Source organism: Notamacropus eugenii, chromosome 5 (assembly GCF_028372415.1).
Source record: "Notamacropus eugenii isolate mMacEug1 chromosome 5, mMacEug1.pri_v2, whole genome shotgun sequence".
NCBI lineage: Eukaryota > Metazoa > Chordata > Mammalia > Diprotodontia > Macropodidae > Notamacropus > Notamacropus eugenii.
In genome coordinates this window covers 275,492,698-275,507,147 of record NC_092876.1, presented here as the reverse complement: position 1 = coordinate 275,507,147, position 14,450 = coordinate 275,492,698, and the positions used below count along the sequence as shown (strand labels likewise).

The 14,450-nt window shown below is 40.5% G+C and overlaps 1 long non-coding RNA gene across 8 annotated transcripts in view; it reads right to left on the bottom strand.

Annotated features, from left to right (window-relative positions):
* Positions 1–14,450, bottom strand: part of LOC140506113 (uncharacterized) — a 319,922-nt gene that overhangs the window by 81,598 nt on the left and 223,874 nt on the right. The window lies entirely within an intron of this gene.

Sequence of the window (14,450 nt, the reverse complement as noted above, 5' to 3'; positions counted from 1 at the left end):
ATGTGACCCACTTAACTCTGTTTGCCTCAGTTTCCTCATCGGTAAAATAGGCTGGAGAAGGACATGGCAAACCACTCCAGCACCTTTGCCAAGAAAACCCCAAATGGGGTCATGAAGAATCATACACAACTGAAACAACCGGTATCACTGAAGCCATTTTCAATATGAGGAAAGGGCACAATAAAAAAGTTAAGCTAGGCTTAGAAGGAGGAGTTTACCTATACAATGAAGATGAATAATTAGTTATGCAAGTAAGCAAATATTATTTACTATCTGTGGGGTATTGAGTACTATAAGAGATATTATTCAGGAGACATAAAATTTACTCAGTTCAATTAAAAAGTACACAATAGAGTCCCTGTCTTCAGTGAATTCCCAATCTATTTCATGCAGATAAAATATGCAGTGATTAAATGATTTGGAAATGATTTACCAAGCTATGTATCAACAAGTGTGAAACACTATAAGTTAAATACCACAGTGAAGAACGGATGTAGGGGGGAAAGAACAATCAGAATAAGATAAGGTTCATTCAAGAAAGTTCTTGAAGGAGGTGAGTGTGAATAGCAAATACCAGGGACTCAGTAATAAATATGCTCATTCTTTTTCCTTTCTTACCTGTGTGTGCAGCAATGAAAGAGTAGTGACAGAAAGAGGGATTTAGGCTTATAGAGGAAATAGATTTTTTTTCTGCACTCATTCATGCAACTATATTGAAGAAATGACCAGAGCTCACTGAGCAAAGGAAGAATTGGAAGAGAAAAGTGATTTTTTTCCCATGACTACAGCTCTATCTCCTATTACTTCTTCCTGTCAATTACCATAGGGTCCCATCCAACATGAACTATAATCCTTATGAGCAAAACCAGAGGGCACTTTTAAATAAGAGAGGCAGGATGGGGAGTGGAGAGAAGAAGCATCAATCTCCACATTTCAGTTCCATTTTGTCCTATAAAAAAGGAATATTATCCCTAAATCAGTCTTAGAAATAGCCCTTTGCTAGATGAATGGAACAGAACACTGATTGCTGATTTCCTTCATTTTATTCCCAATGTACTTTCACGTATGAGAGAGTGGGCTATTTAAGACATCCCATGGGATGGTAAATATGCAGCATTTACTTAAAAGGTTGTACCTAAAATGTATTTGACCTTCCCTCAGACTAGCACATGATCATCAAGAGGATCCTTAATCAAAGGACTTTGGAATAAAAATGTCTGTCTTGCCAGACTCATATAAGCTTTTTAACAGAGAGATGACCAGGTGAGCAAAGCACCATCAAAATTTCCATAACAAACTTTTTTCTTACTCAATCCAAATGCAATCACAATATCCATACTGTAATATCACAGCTCCAAGAACATTATATAAAGAAAATATAGATTGGAAGAGGAAGTGAATGAGACCAAGCATGCAGAAAGGAGTTCACTATTCACATCAAGACATTTTCTAGGGCTTAAGGATTCAATTCTAAGAATATATGAAAGTGATGAGGTCAACAAACACTTGGGGAGTGTGGGAATCACACACCTTATCATTATCAATAGCAATTCATAGATTATACTTTCCTTTCTGTACAAAAAAAATTAAAGAATATTCTACACATATCCAGAGCATCCTTACGTACTTGATGAAGGTATGAAAAAGGATAGGCAGGATTCTATAAATGATATTTGACAGCAGACCTCACCTTTATGGTCATACAGCTATCTGAAAGTTGTGAAGAATATAAAACCCTAAGTGGTGTTTATCATTTGCTAACTATTAAAAAAAACACTTGAATAAGGAGAGCAAAACTCTACTTTAAAGGCTCTCTCCTCCAGCATGGTATCTCCACACAGATGTTAAAACTGTATAATATTGCTTGATAGATATAACAAAAGAGATAAGTTTGCACAATAACCCTTTGAACAAATTTTTAGTCGATTTCAAATGTAAATATGGTGCACTGCATTTTCCTTCCTATTATGGTTAGAGACATGATCTCATTACTATAGGGGTCCCCTCCACTGAAGCACATCACATCCCATGGGCACTTTTATCATCCTGGGTGATTCTTGATCATGTCTTTCTGTAATTCTTCCACTGAGGTTTATCCCAATTCTAAGACTTAAGGAATACCAGTATGATACTCATATAGTCCATCTATAATCTTGCCTTTTTACTATGTATCTGCTCCATGTCTTTTTCTAGTTGTGTACATCTTTGTTGTCTATTAGTAATATCTGTCATAAAAATAATATGCTATAGCTTGGCTATGCCTACCATTCATCCTTTCACTACCTTGTAAGCACCTGCAAATGGATTCTGCCCAGAATTGAAATAGGACATAAAGGTCATGATGGTTCACATTTGGGGAACAGCCTAGTGGTACAGTAGCAAAACCACTGGTTCTAGAATCAAAGAACATGGATTCAAATCCAATTTCTGATATTACTGCTGTAACCTTGGGCAAATCAGTTACCCTTGCAGGTCCTCAGTTTCCTCATATGTAAATTAAGGAGTTGAACTATATGACCTCTGACGTCCTGTCCAGCTCTAGACCTGTGTCCCTATAGCAAATTCAGGGATGTCAAACTGCTCCCATTTCAGGAGCTGCCCAGTCTTTTCTTTAACATCAGTATTCCCCCAGGAGGAAAAGAAACCAGCATTAATTAAGCACTTACTACATGTCAGGCATTGTATTAAGTACTTTACACATAATATCACATTGGATGCTCACAACAACCCAAGGAGTTAGGTACTCTAATTATTCCCATATTACAATTGCGAGAACAGAAGCAAAGGCTAAGTGATTTACCCAGGATCACACAGCTAATAAGTGCCTGTAACTAGTTTTAAACTCAGATCTTCCCGACTCCAGGCCCATTACTCTATACTCTGTACTACTTAGCTGCTTCTATATACTGAATAATTAATCTAGTCACTTGCCTGCCCAGCTGTCATAATGTGGGCTATATACATTCTATATCTACTTTATTTTGTCCTGTAAGAATGGCTAGACCATTTTCTTTAGCAGGACCATGATTCTCATTACGGAATAAATCTTACCACAAAATTACTTTATAGAGTTAGAAAAAATAATAACAAAATTCATCTGGAAGAACAACAACAACAAAAAAGGTCCAGGATATCAAGGGAATTAACGAAAACAAATGCAAGTGGTGGACTAGCCCTACCAGATCTTAAATTGTATTAGAAAGTAGCAATCATCAAAACTACTTGATACTGGCTAAGAAACAGAGTAGTGGATCAGTGGAACAGGTTAGGTGCACAAGACGCAATAGTCAATAACTATAATAATCTGTTTAACAAATCCAAAGACCCCAGCTTCTGGGATAAGAAGTCATTATTTAACAAAAACTGCAAAACAGCGTGGCAGAAACTAGGCATAGACTAACTAATATCTTACACTATGCCAAGGTAAAGTCAAAATGGGTACATGATTTAGATATAAAGGTTGATACTATAAGCAAAATAGGAGAGCAAGGAATAGTTTACCTGTCAGATCTATGAAGAAGGGAAGAATTTACGGCCAAAAAAAAGATAGAGAACATTATGAAATTCAAGATGGATGACTTTGATTATATTAAATTGAGTTATATTAAAGTTACATTAAATTAAGTTTCTGTACAAACAAAGCCAATGCAACCAAGATTAGAAGGGAAGCAGAAAACTGGGAAACCATTTTTACAACCAGTGTCTTTCATAAAGGCCTTTCCCAAATATTTAGAGACCTCAGTCAAATTTACAAGAATACAAGTCATTTCCCAATTGATAAATGGTCAAAGGATATCAACTGGCAGTTTTCAGATGAAGAAATTAAAGCTATCTATAGTCATATGAAAAAATGCTCTAAATCATGATAGATGGGAGAAATGCAAATCAAAACAACTCTGAGGTACCACATCATACCTATCAGATTGGCTAACATTGTAAAACAAGAAAATGATAAATGTTGGAGAAGATGTGGGAAAATTGTAAAACTAATGCTTTGTTGGTAGACTTGTGAACTAATCCAACCATTCTGGAGAGCAATTTGGAACTATGCCCAACGAACTATAAAACTGTGCATACCCTTTGACCCAGCAATACTACTCCTACATCTGTATCCCAAAGGCATCATAAAAATGAGAAAAGGAGCCACATGTACAAAAATATTTTTGTGGTGGCCAAGAACTGGAAATTTGAGGGGATATCCATTAATTGGGGAATGGCTGAACAAGTTGTGGTATATGAATGTAATGGAATATTATTGTGTTATAAGAAATGATGAGCAGGTAGACTTCAGAAAAACCTGGAAAGACTTATATGACCTGATGCTGAGTGAAGTGAGCAGAACAAGAACGCTGTACACAGTAACAGATATATTGTGAGATTTTATTTGCTCTCTTTTGTTGTTGCTGTTGCTGTTTTGTTTTATTTCTTCTTTCTCATGGTTCCTCCCTTTGGTTCTAATTCTTCTTTACAACATGACTAATGTGAAAATATGCTTAATATGAATGTATATGTAGAGCTTACATCAGATTGCCCTTTGGGGGAGGGGAAGGAGGAAAGGGGAGAAAATTTAAAACTCAAAAGCTTATGGAAGCAAATGTTGAAAACTAAAAATATATTAATTTTTTTAAAAAGAAGGAATAAATCTATGGAACCTCTGAATTGAGAAAGAATCCCTCTTTCCTACAAATAATCCCTTTTAGTAACCAAGTTCTTCATAATACAATATTTTAGCAATACAACCTCGATTTACGGGTGAGGAAATAGGAGCATTGAGGAAAATTTTCACTTTGTAGAATCCCAACAGCAGAAGAAATGCTGTGTTGATCTCCTCCTCCCTCCCCCATCCCAAATTGCTCCAAGTCACTTTACAAAATACTACAGCCAGATCCCCCAAAGTACTAATCTTTCCATTTTTCTCCACAAGTCACTGCATCATCCAAGTGATTTGCCCAGAGGCTCACACCTAATAAGTACTTAAGGCAAGAATCAAACCCAAGTCTTCTTGACTATAAGTCCAACTGTCTAACATTATGCTTCATTCAGTGCCTCGCTGAATTGCTATGTTTCAGGTGGTGGCCCATTTATTTTAAACAAAATCTGATACCCTGACATTCCAGGACAACAAAGGAACATAGCCACTCCCACCTTGCACTTTCTTGTAGTATGCATTAATTTCGGTATGGTCTTTAAATACAGAGGCAGCTGGTGTCTAAAATTTATCATTAGGGGATTGGATGATGCAAAAGGAAAGGGGAGCAGTGAGCTCAAAGGTTATGGATCAGTAGGTGTAGAAAGATTAGTTGCCTGTCAAAACCACAAAGTACTCAAGTTTCTGAATTAGCAGGATGCCTTCCTTTGCCGGCAGCAAGTGTAAAATCGGAACATCTGGTGACCCAATGCTGTGAGTCTCCATGCAAGAATGATATCCATCTACCAGCTGTCAATTCTAGCCAATGAGAGTCAGAGCAATTTGCCCACTCGACTCCCTGATTGTAACACTAAGAAGCACTTCTATAAAAGAGGGTGCCCCACCTAGTCCAAAACGCCCTCTTCTGTGCTGTCCCCAAGAGCAAGATTGACAGAAGATGCTCTGTGATCCATAAATGGTGAAGAGAGGTAACTTGATATTGAACTCCCAAAGTTTGCCTGGACCCTGGGGCTTTCCATGGGACATAATGAAAAACTCATGAGTCACAAGGCCAAAGAGTAAGGGTGTTTTTTGTGGATGGCTTACTTCCCCTCCTTGATGAATCACAAGAATAATCACCAGAACTGTATCCTGTCTGTGAAAGCAACCAAAACCCCTATTTCTGGCATCATTGGCCTTTCTGGTTTCATGAGTAAATATCACAGGCATGCCATTACACCCTACTGAGAACCAGCTGCCTGTGTTGTGCTCCTTGACCATCTGGGGTCACAAGTGAGGTGAGATCTTGCGGTCTGAGCACCAGACCAGGAATGGGGAGTTCTCTCTCCACCCTGGTTCTGACATGAGAGCAAAGAGACAGTCAGTGCCCCTTGTTTGAGTATCCCTTTGGCCTTCTTTTCTTTCCAAAGGAGTATAAGATTATGAATATCTTCCGTTTTTTTTGGCAAACAACTCTCTATTATCCATAGGTGGATTATTTCACTCTAATGTCTCCTTCCTCTGATAGATTTCATTCCAAATGCCACCCAGCACCTTTGTCACCAAACTCTGGCTCACTTGGCATGTGCTCTGGGAAGACAAACTCATTTTAACACTAACCTAAGCCAAATATAATTAGTGAAGGTAAATCTCTTGCTTCTAAAAATAAATTAAAAAAGAAAAGAGTTAATGTATTCCAAAGACCAGTATACTTTTATTTGTGCAATATCTGCTATTTTGGATTACCATTTTGGTATTGAAAGTTGAAAACTGTCTAACCATCAATAAGCATATATCAAGCATCTATTATATATCAGGTTGTACAGCAGCTAGTTGGAGAAGGGGATAGAGTGAGGAAGTCCTGGTTGCAAATTATAGCCATGCTGGCTACGTAATCAACCACTCATCATCTCAATTTTCTCATCTCTAAAATGGGAATAATAATGGGGCCTGCCTTCCAAGCTTGTTGTGAGGAGCAAATGAAGTAATATTTGTGAAGTTGCTTTGCAAACCTTAACTCACTATAAAAATGTTAGCGATCATCATCATTTTGCTAGGTGCCAAGGAAAAGACAAGAAAGTCTGTATAGTCAGGGAGCTTAGATCCTATTAGGACAGAAACAATGTGCATATGCGGGAATATGTGAAATAAATTCAAAAATAAATATAGGGTACTTAAATACAGATGAGTTAATTATAAGAGGGGTTGAGGAGTTTGGGCATGTAATCACAGGTGCTGCTTGAGCTCCATGGAACAGAGGGAAAAGGGAAGTATTTTCTAGGTATGAGTGATGACCAATGAAAAGGCTGGACCACTCCAGCTCACTTTCCTAGCATTAGTATTATCTTGTCATAAAAGTGGAGACAATACAATCACCCAGGTCAAGGTCAAACAACAAGTCACTAGTAAAACATCAAACCAAATACAGGCCTTCTGGGTCCCAATACTGAAGTCTCTCCACCATATGACTTCTCTCTGGAGAGTCTACCAAGAGGTACTTCCAAATCTGAGTCAGAGGGCCACAGGTATATTTTGATCAAGTAGTCCAGCCTAGATCATTTTCATGGTGAAATTCCATTACAGAGATGGTGTGGTACAGTGGTTAGAGTGCTAGACTTAGAATTAGGAAGAATTTAAAGTCCCTTCCTGATATTTATTTGCTGTGTGACTATAGGCAAGCTGCTTAACCTCTCTGAGGTGCTAAATTATAGCCAGTGTGGGACTTGCTTCAGTGGATGGAATTCTCACCTATCCAAAATATGTGTTTCATTATTAATCCTCAAAATATTATCATTTCTGCATTATTTTCTTCTCTGTTTCTTGTCTTCCCTTCACTCACAGAAATCATAGAGGCAGGTGGGGGAACAGGAAGGATCACCAGAAATCTCCACCAGACTGGGTGTCTGCCAAAGACCCGTTATGAAATACAGGTCCTGAAAGCTTAAAATGGGCTTCCTTAAAATGGCCATTGAATTCATGACACTTTGAAGGCATTTGGAGAAATCCAAAGCATTTTTTAAATCACAACATAAAAGTTGTATATGTGCAGAGGGTAGAGGGGGTTGTTTTTTGGTTTACCAACCAATCAAAGCAAGAATCACTGGGCAAGGAGGGGCAAAGAGACCCCCAGTGTCTCCTGCTCCTACACGAACCACTTGACCACACTCTCTTCTGAGAAAAGATGTCTCTGATTATTGCTGGAGAATAGATCAATCATACTTGTGGTAAAAGGTCGCCACATTTTTTAGCAAATTGGTCCTTTGAGCAAGATGAATTTTAATGGGTTGGTTTATTAACCTAAAGGTTGAACCAGACTAGGAGTAACTGAATGATTTGTTCATAATTAGTATTATTTATAATTATTTTACTTAGGAAAAAATATCACCTTAAATGTCAGGATGCTTTTTAATTGCTTCAGATGAGATTCAAAATAAATGACTTGGTAAATGTATTTTTAAAAAACTCATTTTAAATATGTAAGTTGTTGACAGTCTATCTAGTAGATACAAGATATTGATGTTCATTACGAGAAACAGAATAGAAATTGATTTGATTTTTTTTTTTTAACCACATGAATTATATTTGGTGGTCACTTCTGGATAGTTATCCAAAAGAGCTGAAATACTGACACAGAGGCCTTTTCTTTCTTTCTCCCCATTGTATTAACTCTAAATTAACCCCTTCTGGGTCTTCTCTTCTACCTCTGTCTCCCTTTCCAGCTCCCTTGTAGGTGTTGTCTTTCTCCTAGAGGACAGGGAATATCTTGCTTTTTGCTTTTATCTGTGCTTAGTACAGTGTTGGGCACATGTAGTTGTTCAGTCATTTTTCATCACATCTGACTCTTCATGACCCCATTTGAGGTTTTCTTGGCAAAGAGCATGGCGTAGTTAGCCATTTTCTTCTCCATCTCATATTTCAGATGAGGGAACAGAGGCAAACAGAGTTAAGTGACTTGCCTTGGGTCACACAACCAGTAAGTGTCTGAGGTCAGATTTAACTCTACGCCAGGGCTGTATCCACTACATCACCAAGCTGCTTCTAGTACAAAATGCATTCTTACTAAATGATCTTTCCATCCATCCATCTAGTTGTGCTGAAACATATTTGCAGGAAACATGCTTCAATCAGAGAGATACATGGGTATACATATGAGAGTTACATAAGAGAGTTAAGGGACCATGGGAAGATGAGCCACAAGGTATTGATGTACATAAAGAAACTGCCTCTACAGTTTAAACAGGATAGATATCCAACACACAAGGTGGACAGAGGAGAGGAAGGGAATAAACCTTTCTTAAGTGCTAACTGTAAGCCAGGCACTGTGCTCAGCACTTTACAAATCTTTGCAACATACTGCTATTGTCCCATTTTACAGGGGAGAAAATTCAGAAATTAAGTGACATGCACAGGGTCAAATAGACAATAAGCATCAGAGGCCACACCTGAACTTTGATTTTATAGACTTCCAGGTCCAGTGCTCTATCCACCACACCACCTAGCTGCCTCAGTGACAGGTAACTGGCACCTGGATCTGGCACCAACAGGATTTAGGTGTGTATCTCAGCTCTGACACACTGACTCATGGATTCAGAGGCATACTGGATTTCAGAGGACACCTAGTTCAACCCTCCCATTTTATAGATGAGAAAACTGAGGTGAAGGGGCTTGCCAGGGTAAAAAGGTCATAAGGATCAGAAATGAGACTTCAAACCAAGTCTTCTTACCACCAGAGCCCTGGTTCTTCCCACTGTCTTGTGGCTAGCTGTGCAACCCAGAACAATAAAAATAATAACAAAACTTTACATAGCGTTTTTAAGGTTTGCAAAGTACTTTATATAAATTATCCTTTTTGATTCTCACATCACCCTTCTGAGGTAAGTGTTAATATCCCTTTTGTATGGGCCTCGGCATCCTTAGCTGTAAAATGAAGGGGTTGAAATCAATGATCTCTAAGTTTCCTTCTAATTTTAAGTCCGAAGATCCTATTAGGGTACAGGTGAGTAGTTAAGTAGTTGGGCCTATGGTTTAAAATTGGAATTTTCCAGGAATTTCAATTCAATTTTGGGTAGGGGGGAGAGGTAGAGGAGGGACAAACAAATTGGGAAATGCTTCACCCATTAGCCAAAGGGCAGGTTTGTGTAAATTTGGAATAAAGGTGGATCACCAGCATGAAGCATACAAGGGAAGGTGGTGTGCCTGGAGTCACTGCCAAATATGAATGCGTCTGTATATACCCCACTTACTTTCAAACCCATCAAAGGAAATGGAAGCGGCCAGTCTTGCATCACCCACCGTTCCACTGGAGACATTTTAATGAATAAAATATGACCCTTAAAAAAGTCACCCGGGCAAGAATGGTAAAGAGATGGTGAACCCTCCCTATGACTTGTTATTCCAAACGTAACCAGCCTTGCCCTATCCTTTGGCTGGGATATGAGGGTTACTTGGACAGCAGAGGGTCTGGGACACAGTCAAATCACCACCCTCTCAGGTAGCCAAGCAGACACCATGAATCATCTGCCATGTGTGAGAACTATGAAAACCTAACCAAGTCCTGAAAGGTGAAAATCTAAAGGTAGCTGAAAGAACTCTAAAAAAAAAAAAAAAAGAAAGAAAGAAAGAAAGAGTTCCCTATCAAGCAAGAAACCGATCTACAACAAAGCTTCCCTACACAAAGAAGGGTTTTTTTCTACCCAAGACTATCTACCAAAGTGGGCCTGATAAAGTCGTATTGTGCCAGCTACTACAGCAGCAATGTTTAACCCTGGGGTCCATAATCTTGTATATCAAAAATGTTGATAACTCTAATCCTATAGAATTCTAAGCATTTTACTTTATGCATTTAAAAACATTCTGGTAAGAGGTTTGTAGGCTTTGCCAGATTGTCAAAAGGGTCCAAGACACAGACAAAGGATAAGAACCCCTGCACTAGAATATATAGGGTCTTAATCCCTGTTTCTTCAGTTTTCCCTGCTAAGAAAAAAAAATGGAAAAATATACAGACACCCCCCTTGAAGACCCCCCCCTAGACTGGGAGCACAGTGTATCTGAATTCTCTTTTGTCTGCTGCTATTTACCTAGCTCTGTAGCAAGTGCCCTTATCCCTCAAGGGAGGCTGCCCTTGGATGTCACCAAGTTGAAGAACACGAGAGCAGGCAGAAGAGCTCCCTGAGACACAAAGAGAACCAGAGAAGAAAGAGGAGAGAAGGTGGAAGCCGACAACCTTACGGAACATCTAGAAAAGCCGTCTGGTTCCAAGTGAAAAGACGAGGGGCAGAGGTGTTCATACAACACGGGGAGCTAAGTGCCCCTAAAGGATTTATGCAACATTCATAGAAAAGTCTGGTCCACTCTGAACGGTCTGCTTCCTATCACTCTATCTTGACTCCTCTGATGTCTTGAGAAGTTTTCCAGGACAGCTGGAGTTGAAATTGACTCAAGCCAGCTGAAGTCTCTGAGACTGATTCAGCCCCCCACCCCCATGCACTGCAGCAAATTTTATTTTCTTTTCGTTGCATGCCCCTGCCCTGTACCCACATTTATCTCCACCACCACCCCCCCCTTTAATCTGGTTGCTTCTCTGCTGACCACTCCCTTTGTCCTCAGAATCTACTTGTTACTTTGACAAAGAGCCAAGCCCCTAGGGGAGCCGGGGCTGCTGCTGGTTCTCTCCTGGGAACCTACCTGTGCTCTGGAGTCCCCAGTCCCTCTGGGCTTTCCCCTAGGCTGTTGGGTGCAGTCTGGCTCAGGTCGTCTTGCCTCTGACCAGGGACTGCAGCCTGTGGGTGTCCTGCAGACTGAACCCCTTCTTTCTTTTCCATTCTACTTTACAGGGCTTAAGTAAATAACAACAGACAATGAAGTCTAAGACAAGGCTGAGGTTTACAGGCTATAAACCCTCCAAAAGTGTGCCCTCAGCCCCCAACATTGGAGCAAAGAAATGGTGGGTCTGCAAAAGCCACTTTAGGGAAAGGGAGGAAAAAAAACTTCAATGCTACCAAAAGCACTGAGCCCCAGCTGCCCTCCAGGGGCTCCCCCTTGTGGGGGAAGGGGGGCATGGCAGGGCACAGCCCCAGGTTTGGAGGAATGGGACATGCATTGCAAGTCATGAGTTGGTAGGCGAGTTTCCAGAAGAGGGCAAAGGCATATGCAGATACACACACACACACACACACACACACACACACCAGGAGTGTGCCACATAAACACACACACACACACTCATACACACACACCCCAGGAGTGTGCCCCTGGGAGGCTGGGGTGCGACTCCAGCAATGAATAACTGCCTGTGTGTGAAGTGGGCTGTCTAGGTGATTAATCAGGGAAAACGATTTTTTTGGAAACGGGAGCTCTGGGCCCAGCAGTCTCTGGTACCCGTGTGGGCACCGCATGAGTAATGAAGTTTGCACAGATTACACTGTGTATGGGAACTGGTGATTGGCATCCATTTGCCCAGGCTTTGGAGTCCAATTCCTTAATCGGCACAAACTCATCATAATGTCGGGCATTCACATGGCGCAGGTCTGGGGAGACAGGCGTGGTCTCTGCAGTCTGAGAACAGTGCAATGCTTCAAAGGCTTCCTGCAGCCCGGGTGGATGGCTCTCAGTATCACAGACACCCTTGGTACCCCTGTGCTCCCCAAACCTTCCTAAAGAAGGGGTTGAATCTAAACATACAATCTTCTGATAGCATCCTTCTCCAGGGATATACCACATCATCCTTTCCTAACCAGCTATCCTAACAGGTAAATAGAAGGCCAGATTTATTAGCCCCATTCCACAGACAGATAAACAGGCCTGCAGGAATAAGGTGAATAGGCTAATGCTTTCTTGTTAAGAAATAGACTCTGGTCCATTGGTTCCCAAACTTAGGTGACTAGGATTTGCCAAATGTTTGTAGAAAGAAAAGGTACTCATTATCTTCCCCTAGGATATGATAAAGAGATGCACCTTTAAATAATATTAATCTACCAGCTGTGATAATACAGTTGGGTGCTATACAGATATTCAAAAAGACAGGTTAAGTCATAGTGTCACTGATTTAGAGCTGAAAGGGATCTTAAAGGTCATCTGGCCCAACCCACTCATTTTACAGATGAGAAAACTGAGGCCCAGAGATGTTAAGTGACTTCCTCAAGATGACTCCAGGAGTGAATGAGTAGCAAAGTTGGGGTTTGAATCCATGTCTTCTGACTCCTGATCCAGTTTGGTTTTCCCCTATACCATAGCAGTCACCAGTAGAGATTAATCATCATGTCCAAAAAAACACTCCAAAGCACATCAACAGTATCAAATTGGTGATTCATTTGTATGCAGACTTAGCAAAATTATTTGCCAGCCCTCAGAAGAAACTTCAGTATAATTCTCCTCCTCAAATCAAGCCCCAGACCAGTTAGTGCCAGCATACAAACTCACTGCAAAGTCTGTGTACATCTGCATGTGCTCTCTGATATGGAAAATGCCAATATGGACATTAGATGGAATATAAGCATGCAGAGATAGCTCTGCCCTGGATCTGATAGAAAACATGAGCTGGAGGATGAGATCTACAATAGGAGCATCTGTTAAAAATCAGAAGCCTGCTATGGTTCCAGGGTGGTGAGGTTATTGTTAAGTTAAGCAGGATAGTCACAAGCACCAAAACAAAAACAAACAAAAACTACCAAAACTACCAAAAGGAAAGGGAGATGAGGGAGAGGGAGGCAGGAAGGGGAAAGTCCTAACCAAGGGCCTACATGTGCTCAGTATTCTTGGTGGAGGTGAGAGGGATACGGAAGAAGCATATTGCCTTCGAGATGCTTACAATCTTATTAGCAGCTGGCCCAGATGAAACAAAGAAATATGTTCGCCAAGTTTTGAAAGGAACTGTGCAGTTGCAAGGTGTTTCCTGTTCATGCTGACCAACATCTAGTTCAGGCCCTTGCAAAATCATAAATTCTCAAGAGCTGGAAAGGATTTTAGAGGTCTTCAAGCTAAGTGTCACAGTGCATAGAGTGCCAGGCCTGGAGTCAGGAAGATCCTGAGCTCAAATTTGGCCTCTGACACTTATTAGACATGTGACTCTGCGCAAGTCACTTAACCTGTTTGCCTTGATTTTCTTAGCTGTAAATTGAGCTGGAGAAGGAAATAGCCAACCACCCCAATATCTTTGCCAAGAACGGAGTAGCAGAGTGGAACACAACAGCAGCGACCAACTCTAAAGCTATGATTCTAGGACCATACTCAGTACCCAACCCTGGATGTTATGCAGCTTGCCAATATCCTTCCTAAAATGTGGTGTCGAAAAGAGAACCCAGCTGGCAAAGGCAGAATACAGAGGGATCATCGCTTCTACTTCTCCTATGATAAGGAGGTAGCTCAGATAGCATTCCTCCAAAACAGACTCCTGCTTGTGTGATGCAAAACAGGGCAGAATTCAGGATAGGAAGCTATGGAGGAAGGAGAAGTTTCCTATAGGGGAAAGGAGGAAGCATCAGGGGGCTAAAAGACACCTACTTTTTTAATAGAAGGAAATCCATTTCTCTGACCCATCTGCACAAAACTGCTCCAAGGAGCAGTTAAAAGGGGGAGGGGAAAAGGGGATAGAGAGCTGAGGGAAAACTTTAGGTTAGGGATTTTTAAAAAAGATCTCACCTGGCTTTCCCACCAAGAAAAGAGAATTCAGGAGAAATGCTTAAAGAGAAAGTGAAACTTTCTACTAATTGCAGTAGAAAATTTCTGCTAATTGCAACCTGCAAATTCCAGCCTGCTCTTAACTTTCCTAGTTCCACCCATGAAATATTTCATCATTCTAGGACACAACAGAAAGGGTCCCTTCACT